Genomic DNA, 12,835 nt, shown 5'->3' with positions numbered 1-12,835 from the left:
AAAACAAACAACACCAACGAAAATCTCAAGAGAAAACCCAAGCCAAACACACAAGCAAGCAAGAATGAGCAAACTGTCACAAACACAAGCTCTGGTCTGCTGTTGAACAGTGAGGTATAGACAACAGCAATAGATTATGCATTTCAAAAACCCAGAGAACGGATTTAACTGCTTTTACTGTAAGTATATGATGTTATTGGAAACCGCTTTGTCAGTAAAATTCTTGCCATACAAGCATGAGGGCTTGGGTTTGGATCCCCAGCATCCCCATAAAAATTAGAGTATGGTGGTGCAGGCTTGTAGCCCCAGCCCTGGAGATGGAGACAGGAGAAGCCCCAGAGCTTTCTGGCCAGATCATCTAGCCAATCAGAAATGTACAGGCTCAGAGAGATCTTATCTCAAAAACTAAGGTGAAGGCCAACTGAGGAAAGATATCCAAAGTCAGTGTCTTGCCTCTCTGTGCGCATGGACACCCATGCATGCCCCCTACACGCATATACACAAAAGAATTGATCAGTATTTGAGAAGATGGATATATTTAATTAATTTCAACATTGCACATGTGTACTTATGCCAAAACATCATTATCCCACCAATATGTGCCATTTAATGTTTTTATACAGTCATTATAAATCAACATGGTTAAACGTTTACAACTTTTGATAAATGCCATTTCTTTGTTCTTCTAGAGTAAAGTAGCAGCCAGAGCTCTTGTTTTCCAGAAAAACACCATTACGTTGATCAGTCCCCTTGGACAAGGTAGTGTTGGTTGCAGCCCTGTGGGGACCCACAGAGTGGAACTGAAACTGCCTCCAGCCACTGCTGGTCACATCTTCAGAGATCTTCGCTGACTGGCGGCACCATTGTAAGCCCCATGACTGACCTTGTTACAGAGCCACGTGGCTCAGAATCTCCAGGTTTTCTGATCCTTGGACGCTTTATTTCAGAGTGTGTTAGAGTCCTCCAGAGGAACAGAACTGGGTGTATGTATGCATATATGCATGTGTGTGTGTATGAGAGATGGGGTGAGGGGGAGAATGTGAGTGTATGTGGGGGAGTAGGAGGAAAGAATAGAGAGGGAGTAGCGTGTTATTTACTCATTACAGTGGTTGGTTCACAACACTGTGGAGGCTGACAGGCCCTGGGAGAAACAGTTGATAAATCCTGAGACCCAGAGGATCTCTTGGGTGCAGCCAGGAAGAATCTGAAGGCTAGAGAATACAGAGTCAGTACTGAAGTTCCAACCCAAACACTGGCACGACTGAGACCCAGGAAGGGCAGAGATTCTCTACCCTACCCTTACCCCAAAATCCCTTCTTGCTTCTCAAGCGCAATGTGGAGGAAGAACTACCGTCTGTCCTAGAGTGCCTGCTCCTGACTGGGTAAGAGTTACTCATACTGGGGCGGGTGTTAGGCCACACTCAGTCCATCAGTTGAAAAAAATCATGTGTTTAATTTTGTAGCAGTCTGAATTGCTGACCTGGGGCGGGGTGCTTGCTTTTCGGTTTCCTTTCTCTGACATCTTCTTTCCTGTGATACTATTGAGCAAAACCTGATGAGTCAACCTCTGTGTGACCCTGGTTTCAGTTCGCAGCAAGCAGCTGGTGTCTTAGTAGAAGCTCAGTGGCACGAACCGCCCGCATGCCTAGGTTTGTTCACTTGGGGCACAGTCTTTATGAAAGCACGTTTGAAGATGGCGAAAGTACAGGGATTCAGGTTTGGTTTCCCTAAGAGGACAGTGGTCACAACCTGCTCCCTAGCTCTCTCTCCCTCTTCCTGTCATTGTTCTGGCTCTGTACTCCCCAGTCCTTATGGAAGAAAATGAAACCAGATCTTAACAAAGGTGATAAAAATAAAGATGACTGAATCACCGCAGAGCTGATATTTTTATGTCAGTCACAATAGCATGAATAAAGTGTAGTGTTCTTCATTTCCAGTGCAAATGAGTCATATGTTTGCACATGTGTGTGTGTTTGTGAGCGCATATGCAGGAAAATAAATTTAGTTAAAAGCATGAATTTACTTTGAATTAAGTTTTGCATTGTTAGAAGTCATGAGTCCGTGTTTGCTTTGCATATATATATGTCCCTTCTGCATTCTTTACCAATTCATTAAAATTTGGGTGGACTTTTACAGGTTTGCAGAAAATAACTGAGTCTCCAGACTACAAAGTGAAGAATAGGGACCAATGAACGAATGCCTGGCTATAAAATCCATCTGAGGTGCAGTCAGTTCAGCACAGTGTTTTGTGAGACCTGTTTGTGGATTCTCAGACTTCTGATAATCCATCAGAATTATTATTCTACCTTAAAGAAAGGTACTGTGGGAGGTTGTCTCAGGGGCATGCAATGGTGTGCTGTTGAGTCCTAGTTAACTATGGATGCTTGAGGGATTATCTCCAGACTGAGTCCTGGTTAAAGGATTATCTGCAGCTGGATACTTGATAAAAAGAGAATAAAATGGACTTTTGCTTATTTAAAAACAAATTTACCCTCTAAATAGTCTATGCAGCAATGATTTGTGTACTGGTAGCAGGCAGAATAGAAGTAAGGCGTGTTATGATCATTTGAGCTATATGTAAACTTACAATGGTAGTGTAGCTCATGCGGAATATTTGTAGGGATCCTCAAAGGAAGGTCAGGGTTCATCCTTTTGACATTGCCACATCACATCGCCGACTTTTTTTAAAAGTCAAGTCCTTTTCCTTCACCAAAAGTTTCTTCATTGAGTTTCAAGGAAATTTCTTGTACTGTTTGTAGATTTAGTCCCTCATCTATTTCTCTCTGCACACATGAGCGAGATTGTATGGCTAGGTGCTCATCCTCCTCAACTCCACAGTTGAGTCCGTTCAGTATCCTGATAGGATTGGATGGCTTCATGGTCTAATCACTTCACCGTGTCCATTCTGCTATTTAGTTCTTTAAATGAATTTCCTGCTTTGATGATGCCAACGTTCCCTCACTGTATCAAAATACATGGCGCTCATCACCTTATGAAGAGAAAAAGGTTCTGTTGCCATGTTCTAGTTGATGTCCCGATTTGCTCACCCTGTTTCTTTGGATTGGGAAGCAACATCACGTAGGGAGTAGGGAGCGTATCATGGAGCAAAAACGCCTTCACGTGAGTGGCTAAAGGATGAGTAGGCGAACAAAGAGCGCCAGGGAGTTGGAGTCTCAGGGCCCCCCTCAAGGACATACCCTCAGTGATCTGAAGCTGTCCCTCTAAGGTCCTACTTTACAAAACTCTACCCCCATTTATCACTGTCGCCCTGAGGACTAGGCTTTTGTCACATGGGTCTTTTAGGAGCCTCCGGGATCTAAACTGAAACCGACAGCCATGTTAACATTTTGTTTTATGCTTTTCCATTTTTTGATACGGCAACTTAATAATATCTTTGAGAAAATGACTTCAGAAATCGAGGTTTTCTTCTACGATCAGTCTCTTGTGCTACCTCAGCACCTCTCTCCTGAGGCCGTGGGCATAACTCATGTCACATGATTTTGTTGTTTTTCCATGTGCTATATCCTATGTCACCCTGATCACTGGTGTTGAGATGGACTCTTGACTGATTGTGGTAGTACATCTCTGTCTGCCCAGCCCTCTATACTGCCATGACCTTCCTTAGTCTTGAAATGTAGCTTCAATTTGAATAACAATCAGAAAGATTCTCCCCAAACACACTTTTCTGGGAATGGCAGATCATGACAATGGGAACATAGGTGTCATTATTAACTGCATATTCAAGGAGACTGAAGCACAGTGAATATTTTCAAGGTAAAATGGGGTATATAGTACCTGTGATACTTTGAGACTCTCCTTGGCCTTAAAGATTGGTAATTTGGGTAACATCAGTCCAGACTAAAGGAGAGCTGTAATCAGACATCTTTTTGAGAATTCTTGTGTGTGAGGCCACAGTGGCTTTTGTATAGACTTGGTTCGGGCTATCTTCTGTGAATTGTTGTCATCAGGCATAGATGCATAAGTCCAGTACTGGCGTTAGATGTCTATTTACATTAGCCATCTACAAAAGAGACTCCATTTTGATTCTGACAACTTTAGTTATTGTAAGTGCACGTACATTACCTTTGTCTTACTGGCCCTTTAATTTTGGAGAAGACATGATAATAACTTGCATCACAGTGTAACCATATAGTCTTCAGTTTTGTGTTTTACACTTAAAAAAATACAGCTTCATTTCATAAATGAGTGAGATTCATACCTGTCAAAACCTGTGACATTTGTTACATGATCAAGCCCAGTCTATGAGCGGCATAGGAATGACAGTTGTGTTGGACATGACCATCTTCTGACTCCGACAGATGCTATCTTTAAAAGTTTAGGTGTATCTGCTTGCAAAAGTTCATCTTAGCTGAGTGTGGCGGTTTGAATGAGCTAAGGCACTGGGCTTGCTCACTGTTGGCCTCCCCTCATAGAACAAGGGCAAAGTAAGGGTCAATGGATCCTCACTGCACATCCAACCACTGTTCCCAACCAACTCTATCCAGCTGTACCCCAAATGAATGTGGCCTCAGTCTTGGGGAGGGGCTACTGTTTGTAGGCTGGGGATGATTAGAGGAGAGGGGCTTTATCTATTGGGGAAGCCACCATCCCTGATGGATAAAGGCTTTCATAGTACATTTGCTTTTTAGGGGTAGGGATGGGGGGGTCACTCATTGGTCCTATCAGTAGCCCTGCACCCATACTCTGTAAATAAGGCCAGGAAACTCACTGGTCTCCTGGAGGGCACTTTAGTAGAATGGAACTTTGGTTTGTCTTTGGAATCCTATAAAGACATGGCTGAGTGTTTCCTCACCTACTGCAAGGAGAAAATTCTCACAAGGAGCTGATTTGCAAAGCTCCCAGTTACCATGTTCCAGGGATAGATGATCCTGTCTGTTGGAATGTTTGTTGTCGCCACTCACAGTGCACACACGGGCTTTGTGTTTTAGTATTTCCTCATACTTCTAGAAAAACAGAAATGACAATCTGATCTCTCACGATGGTTTAGGGCCTTGGTACTTTCCACAGATGACTTTGATCCTGCTTTGCAGAATTCTCACTTTGCTCTGTCCTCCTTCCTCTTGTGGCTTTACCTGCTACTCACAAAGAATAGTCTCCTCTGTCTTTTCAAGACGCTAAAAATATGTTTATTTTTCAACAATAATACAATGATAATGTTATTATTGTCTATAATGCATCTTAGTCATGTTCACGTCTCATTACCTTGCTTCCTTTTCCCCAAGAAGTTCCCCTCTTACTCAAATGTCTTCTTTTGTGTGTGACCCACCGAGTTTTGTCAGAGTTTCCTACATGAGCTTGGTGGGAAGTTATCAGTGGGCAACCTATGCAGGGCTATATCACTGAAGAAAGTAGCATCTCCTCTCTCCACCATTATCTGTCAGTCATCTACCAGGAAGGAGCAGGTGTCACGAGCTCTTCCCTCCTCCATGAAGAAATACTGACAGACAGAGCCAGTCTTATGTAAGTCTTGTGTGGGTAACCACAACTATATGGAGTTCATGAGAGTAATGGTCACGTCTCACCCAGAAGGCACCTGCAGGACATCCCCCATCTTTCTTCCATCAAGTGTTCTCTGAGCCTTGGAGTGTGTGCTGTGATGATTCATGTGGGGCTGAGTATTTTACCAGCCCTTGTTCTAGACACCAACTGACACTCATTACAGAGGAAAGGAAGAATGTTATTCTGTTTCCCTTTTGTTTAGCAGTATGCTTAATTTAGGATAGTTTGCAAACGTTTTAAATTTTCTTACCATGAATTGAATTGGTACACTATTATTTTGCTTTAATTAACAAAAAGTATTTGCCTTGCTCTTGGGTTTGGGAAAACAGGGATGGCTGAAACCAACTGAGAACATTCTGTATGGGAGAAAACACTGCACAAAGGATGCTGGGTATGGATGAGAGGAAACTGGCAGCATCTGACTATAAGTAAATCTCCCCACATAGATGCCCTTGCTATAGGCACACAGAGAAAGTATGAAGCTGGCATGTGGTTCATGTCTTAGACAATCTACCAAGTGAGCAAAGATGGGAAGCAATCCTAATGTACAACCAAGTAGGAGATCCTTTTGCATGCACACTGTCAAGATAAACAACTAGCCCTCAAAGAAGAGGACTTCACAAGCATGTGCTACGCTGTCCATCTTAACCCCACAGGAGTATGGAGGTGACCAAGATTTTCAGGTACTGGCTTTACTGAGAGGGAAACCAAGCTCCTTGGGGTTTATAGTCATCCATGGAAGTCAGGCTCCTGCTTTTCCACAGAGAGAGTGAGAGAAAGAGGAGGGGAGGGATAGAGGGGGGGTGGGAGGGAGGGCAGGAGAGAGAGAGAGAGAACGAACTTTGAAACTCTAGTTTCTAAAATGAGTGAGTTCAGGAAAAGGAGGGGAAAGGGGAGAGGAACCTTCTTGTGCTGTCAGTAGGATCAGTAAGTGTGATGGTTTGTATATTCTTGGACCAGGGAGTGGCACCATTGGGAAGTGTGGCCTTCTTGGAATAGGTGTGACCTGGTTGGAGTGGGTGTGTCACTGTGGGTGTGGGCTTAAGACCCTCACCCTAGTTGCCTGGAAGTCAGTCTTCCACTAGCAGCCTTTGGATGAAGACGTAGAACTCTCAGCTCTGCCTGCGCCATGCCAGCCTGGATGCTGCCATGCTCCCACCTTGATGATAATGGACTGAACCTCTGAACCTGTAAGCCAGCCCCAGTTAAATGTTGTTTTTTATAAGACTTGCCTTGGTCATGGTGTCTGTTCATAGCAGTAAAACCATAACTAAGATAGTAAAGCCTCCTCTTTGCCCTCTGAGACAGTATCAGAGAGGAAAGGGGTGGCTCAAAACCCACTCACTGTGCTCCCCGGGGGGATGATGAAGACCTAGAGGAAGCACTCAGGAAGCTCACTGTGCCCCCAGGATGGGGTGAACACCACAAGGAAGTGCTCAGGCATTGCACAGGAAGGCTGGCTTTGTGTAGATTGATTACTATGGGCTGGAGTTAAGAGTTAGGGGAGTAAGTCTGGCTCAGGGGACTGTGAAAACCAGCTTCTGTCCCTGGGTATCTATTTCCATAGAAACAGGTACTACTTGGCCTTAGGATTCTGGTGGGTGGGAGCTGGGGCTTCCTTTTGGCAAATGGTTGAGGTTAGGGGGAAGGGAAACCAGAAGGCAAAGCCAATCTCCCTTCCTTTCTACCTGTCTCTCCTTTCTTCCTTCTTTTCTTCTTTCTCCTCTCTTTCCTTAATGCCTATAGTTGCTTTTTAGCAGGCATTTCCTAAAAGAGACCAAAAGGTTCACACGTTTGTACTTGCACATGTATCTTCTTTTTCTGGAAACTTCTTGGTTGAACAGACTTTGCAGTGAAGTGCTATGGCACAGTAAATAGATTTCTAAATTAATCATGTTTTGGTTAACATATGAAATAGCTGGTGTTATGGCTTGAATATGCTTGGCCCAGAGAGTGGCACTATTTGGAGGTGTGGTCTTGTTGGGATAGGTTTGTCACTGTGGGTGTGGGCTTTAAGACCCTCATCCTAGCTGCCTAGAGGTCAGCCTGCTGGCAATCTTCAGATGAAGATGTAGAACTCTCAACAACTCCTGCACCATGCCTGTCTGGGTGTTGGTATGCTTCTGCCTTGATGATACTGGACTGAATCTCTGAACCTGTAAGCCAGTCCAAATAAGTGTTGTTCTTATAAGAGTTACCTTGGTCATGGTGTCTGTTCACAGCACTAAAACCCTAACTAAAACAGCTAGTTTCATTGGTATATATACATGAATATGTATATGTATATGTATATGTATATGTATATGTATATGTATATGTATATGTGTTGTGGATTGTCCTGATGTTTGTATTTTGATACTAATTCTGCTTTCCCAAGAGGGGCTGCCTGTGACAAGGAGTGAATGACGTACTCAGGGGACTTCTTGTGAACCTTTCCCCATGTTAACTTGTAAAATAAAGGCCAGTGATTGGGCAGTGAAAGCAAGGTGGAGCTGAAAAGTTTGGGGGAGAAGGAGGAGAGGGGAGAAGGGAGAACAATAGAGGAGGAGGAAGTAGAAGGAAAATGGAGCAGAAGCACGTGACCTGGAGGAACGGCAAGTTATAAGTGTTCTTATAGCTGGGGAAATACAGTAGTGTAGTGGTAGATCTGCCCAATCTAGGTGTGCAGCTTGTATTCATATTAATTAAGTTGTGTTTTCTTTGCACAGGCTTATTTGGGTAGAAGATTTACTGCAACATATATCTATATGTATGTGTATGTGTATCCCTTCTTACCCGCCCTTTACCCTTGCAACATTCCTCCAAAATAGAAAAATAAACCTCAAGTAGAAGCTGTAGTGTGTCACAGTGTGTCACAGAGTATATTGCAAATGCTCATCGCAATAGCTCATTGGTGTAGTTCAAGGTCTTTGGCTTCTGCTACATAACCAATACTGGGACCTCTCAGATAATCTCTTGGATGACCTTCGATAACCACTTGAATATCCTGTTGTTGCCCTGGGCCATGGAGATCCTATAGTTTTGGATCTGTAGAACTGGTTCTTTTATGCACTCTAGCAGTTCATCGTTGGGAAGATGCTGAGGTTGTCTGGATCTGGGTCTGAGAGCTATCTTGATCTGGTTAGCCAACCAACTCTATTGCACCTGTACCATTTGGTTGAAGTCTCCTGTCCTGTCCCCACTGGTCCATCTATGCAGCCAGCAAGGGACAAAGCCTGCTCTCCTGCTCTCATGACCCTAGTGGGGCCAGAAAAGTGGGCCTTTCCTAACCAGTTGAAGGGCTTATGAAAAAAGATGAAGTTCCCTATAGAACAGACATTCTCCTTCCTGTCTGCCTTTGGAATAAAATGTGACACATCAACTCTTTCCTGGTCCTCTACCCTGTTGAGTTGTACTGAAGTTTTTGGACTTCCCATGATTGTGTAAATAAAAAGCATTTGTTTCTGCACTTACATGCACACATTGAAACCAACATGGCCTCTGATTTTTTGAAGAGCCCTGACTAATGCAAGTCTGTATGGTAAGTGGGTTTCATATCCTATGTCTTTGGATCTTCAGTGCCTATTACCAGCCACATTCTAGTTGCTGATTGGATAGGAGTGTGAATGAATACACGTGGACTCTGGGAGAGTATGGGAGTTGCAAGTTCCTACCTTATTCTGTACTTTGGATAGTTGAAAAATCACATTTTAGTCATAGGAGTAGTATATTTTCCTGCACATCTTTCTTTCCTTTTAATTTTAAGGATTTTTTTAAAAAAATTAAAATGTAATTAAAATTTTCTTTCTATGTCATTTCCTTCTTCCAACTCCTTCCACTCTCTCAAATTCTTTTAAAATTGTTATATACATGTACATAGATATGAAAATACAATCTGCTAACTGCTTGGTATTGAACAACCATCCAGGGGGCTCCTCCTTGGGGGAAAGAATGCGCCTCTTCTCAATCTCTCAGCATACCTTACTTTGCTGTAGTTTTTTGTGTAGGGTTGGATCTCCATCAAATTTAATCTCTTCTGCATTTGCATATATATATATTTATGTTATACTTGTTTAGGTCTTGTTTACCTTGCTTGCATATCTTTTGTAAAAAACATTAAAAACATTTTTAATGGTATGAAATATAAAGGGACACCAACAGATTCTTCCTTATACTAGCAAATTATTTTATCTATCTATCTATCTATCTATCTATCTATCTATCTATCTATCTATCTATCTATCTATCTATCTATCCTTATTCACTTTACATCCCACTCACTGTCCCCATCCTGGTCACCCACAATTCTTCCCCGACTCCCCTCCCCTTCTCCTCTGAGCAGGTGGGCACCCCCCTCATATCTCATAACTCTGACACATCAAGTCTCTGTGACACTACCGCCTCATATCCTAAATTGAGCAATCAGAACCTCACTCAGGGGCTCAGGAATCTTCTGTCTCCATAGGAATTTTAAGGAGGAGTTTCATCCTAAGAACGTGTCTAGGGGGTGCAACCATTTGCCGTCAGCAATGATGAGGGGAGTTCAGACAAGGTAAGCAGCTGCTCCAGCAAGCATGACCTCAGAGAAGGTCTTCCTAGTCACCTGCATGGCTGTGCTGGGTCCAGCTCTGAGTAAGGAGGCTCCAGAGGTGTTCTGCCACCAGAGTAATGGCTCAGGCTGGTGAGTATATAGAGAGGATGTCAATGCATTTTTATACTTTAGATGTTTCTTTCCAATGAAGGTCAAATGCTTTCATTGGGTTGCCCCCAATGGACATGGAGCTAGGAAGCCATATGAGTAATTAGACGTTGGTTTCTAGGGATGTAACCAGAATGAAACAGTGAGAGGGTTTATTAGGCAGTTTTATTTAGACAAATAGGATCAACAGAACACATAGATGTTGATGACAAGATGTCTGATTCATGTTGTTATATAACCAAATATCTGAGGCTGAGTACCTGATAAAGAACATTATTTAGTTAACAGTAATATGAAATCAAGAGCTTGCCACGATGCATTGGCTTAGTTCTGTTGAAGACCTTGTGGAAGATAGCACTACAATTGTGTGAGTCAGTATGAGGACAAGGGCCCAAACAGATCAACAGAAAGCTGGAGAGCAATTACCTGGACTGCATCAGTCCTTTAGAAGGGCATGCCCCTAATGTCCTGCCACGGTCCCATCTTTGAAAGATCACGTCTTCTTAGCACTGTCACACCTCTGGGGAGCTTATACCCAAGCAATAGATGTATGAGAGATTTAGTGTGGGAACGGTCTCATGTGATTACGGAGGCTAAGTAGTCTTGTGAGTAAACCAGCAAACCAGTAAACCGGGAAAGTGAGTGGTGTCAGTGTGGACCTTTGATCACTACTTTTTCTTTGTTCCCCTTTGAAATCCCCATTGTAATCATCCATCTTCAAGTTCTTGCAACCTTTAGGCATACATCAGCCAGCACATACTTATAAGGTTTCTACTTCAGTGAACGTCTGATAAAATGTTAAATTTGAGTCAGAAAATAGATGACTTGTAGTTCTTCTCCAGACATGATGGCCCAGGCTGTGTTTCTATGTCCATGGTATACTTTTTAGAATTTTGGAAACAGTTTGTGGGTGTCCCATTCCTATGTTGAATCAATATCTTATCATTTAAATTAAGCCTAGGAATATATGGCTGATTAGATGTAAAAGTAGACTCTTAAGGTAAATAGTAGAAAGCTAGAGTTGATGTAGCAAAGAGATGATAAAAAACAAACAAATAAACAAATCCTGTGATGGTTAGCTTTAACTGTCAGCTTATCCCAACCTAGATTCACTAGAAAGGAAGTCTCCATGAGGAATGGTCTGGATTGTGTTGGAAGATTACCACAATTATGTTAATTCATGTAGAAAAACCTAGCCCACTGTGGGTGGAGTCATTCCCTTAGTAGTGCGATTAGAACTATATAAAAGCAGGGGTATGGAAATGAGCACAAGCAATAAAGCAAGTGAGTGTGCGTGTGCTCACATCTCTATGCAAACATATACTTGTGAGCACAAGAAATAAAGCAAATGAATATGTATGTGTTCTTTTCTCTGTGAAGATATACGCTCTTGACGATGGACAGGATATAACTAGCTGTTTGAAGTTCTGCCTTGGTGTCCTGTGATGGTTCTTCTTGGTTGTCAACTTGACTATATCTGGAATCTACTAAAACCTGAATGGCTGGGTTCACCTGTGAGGTTTTTTTTAATTAAATAATTTGAAGTGGGAAGACCAGCTTTTAATCTGGATCTTTGAGGTGGCAAGACATACCTCTAATCTGGGCCACCCCTTCTGCTGGCAGCCTATCTCAAGGACATAGAAGAAGGAAACTTTCTTTCTTTGCCTGCTTGTTTTTGTTCTTGCTGGCAAGTTCATTCATTCATTGTTATTAGAGCCTACTTCTTTGGGATTCCAGCATAACTGAAGATTATCTGAGACATCTAGCCTGGTGGACTGAACAAATATTGGATTCTTGAACATTCCATTAGTACTAACTCATTGTTGGACTAGTGGGACTATAGCCTGTAAGCCATTCATACACACACACACACACACACACACACACACACACACACACACACACACACACATAACTGAGTCAGATCCATGCTGGGATGGGACTTTTGGTAATTCAGCTGTTTTTGAGTCACAGTTACTCCTGTATCTAGCCTCAATAAAATATAGGAGGTCAACAAACTGGACCTGGTAGAACTGTATCTTTAGTCTGTCAGTACCCCGTGATGTGTGATGAGCAGGGGTCTCTTTGAATCTTCCGACCCTCTGCCGGGGTCCAGCCTCGACACAGGATCAGAGTTCTCACTGGAAGCAGGGATATCTGGAAGACGCATAATAAAAATACACAGACTACTTTTTGGGTACAAACTGACAGGCAACTTTTCAAGGCTTAAAGTTTCTCTCTTTTTTCTCTCACTCTCCTCTCCTCTCCTCTTCTCTCTCTCTCTCTCTCTCTCTCTCTCTCTCTCTCTCTCTCTCTCTCTCTCTCTAGTGCGCTTGTTTGCTTGCAGCTTAAGGCTGCACACACTACATTCTCTTGCACATTGTTTTTCTCCTGTCCACTTTTCTCTTCTCAAACTCTCACACTCATACACACCTCTCTGTATACCCCTTTCACTCTCACACACACTCTTCACACACATCTCACAAACATACTACACACACTCTCCTTTCATTCTCTCTCTCTCTCTCTCTCTCTCTCTCTCTCTCTCTCTCTCTCTATACACATCTCTCTTTCTCTGTGTGTGTGTGTGTGTGTGTGTGTGCCCAGGGTCTCTCACCTTTTTCTTGCCCCAGTCTT

The 12,835-nt window shown here is 42.8% G+C and overlaps 1 long non-coding RNA gene across 1 annotated transcript in view; it reads left to right on the top strand.

The window, feature by feature from the left end:
* Positions 1–1,303: 1,303 nt before the first annotated feature.
* The window catches only part of LOC110308857, a 39,892-nt gene continuing 28,360 nt past the window's right edge, over positions 1,304–12,835 (top strand). Inside the window, exons 1-2 of the long non-coding RNA XR_002379616.1 lie at positions 1,304–1,382; positions 2,137–2,317. This is a non-coding gene — a long non-coding RNA (uncharacterized LOC110308857). The remainder of the gene's footprint in view (positions 1,383–2,136; positions 2,318–12,835) is intronic.

The sequence above is a fragment of the Mus caroli genome, chromosome 14 (genome assembly GCF_900094665.2).
Source record: "Mus caroli chromosome 14, CAROLI_EIJ_v1.1, whole genome shotgun sequence".
NCBI classification, from domain to species: Eukaryota; Metazoa; Chordata; class Mammalia; order Rodentia; family Muridae; genus Mus; species Mus caroli.
The sequence above is the reverse complement of the archived record's forward strand: the minus strand, read 5'-3'. Positions and strand labels throughout refer to the sequence as shown.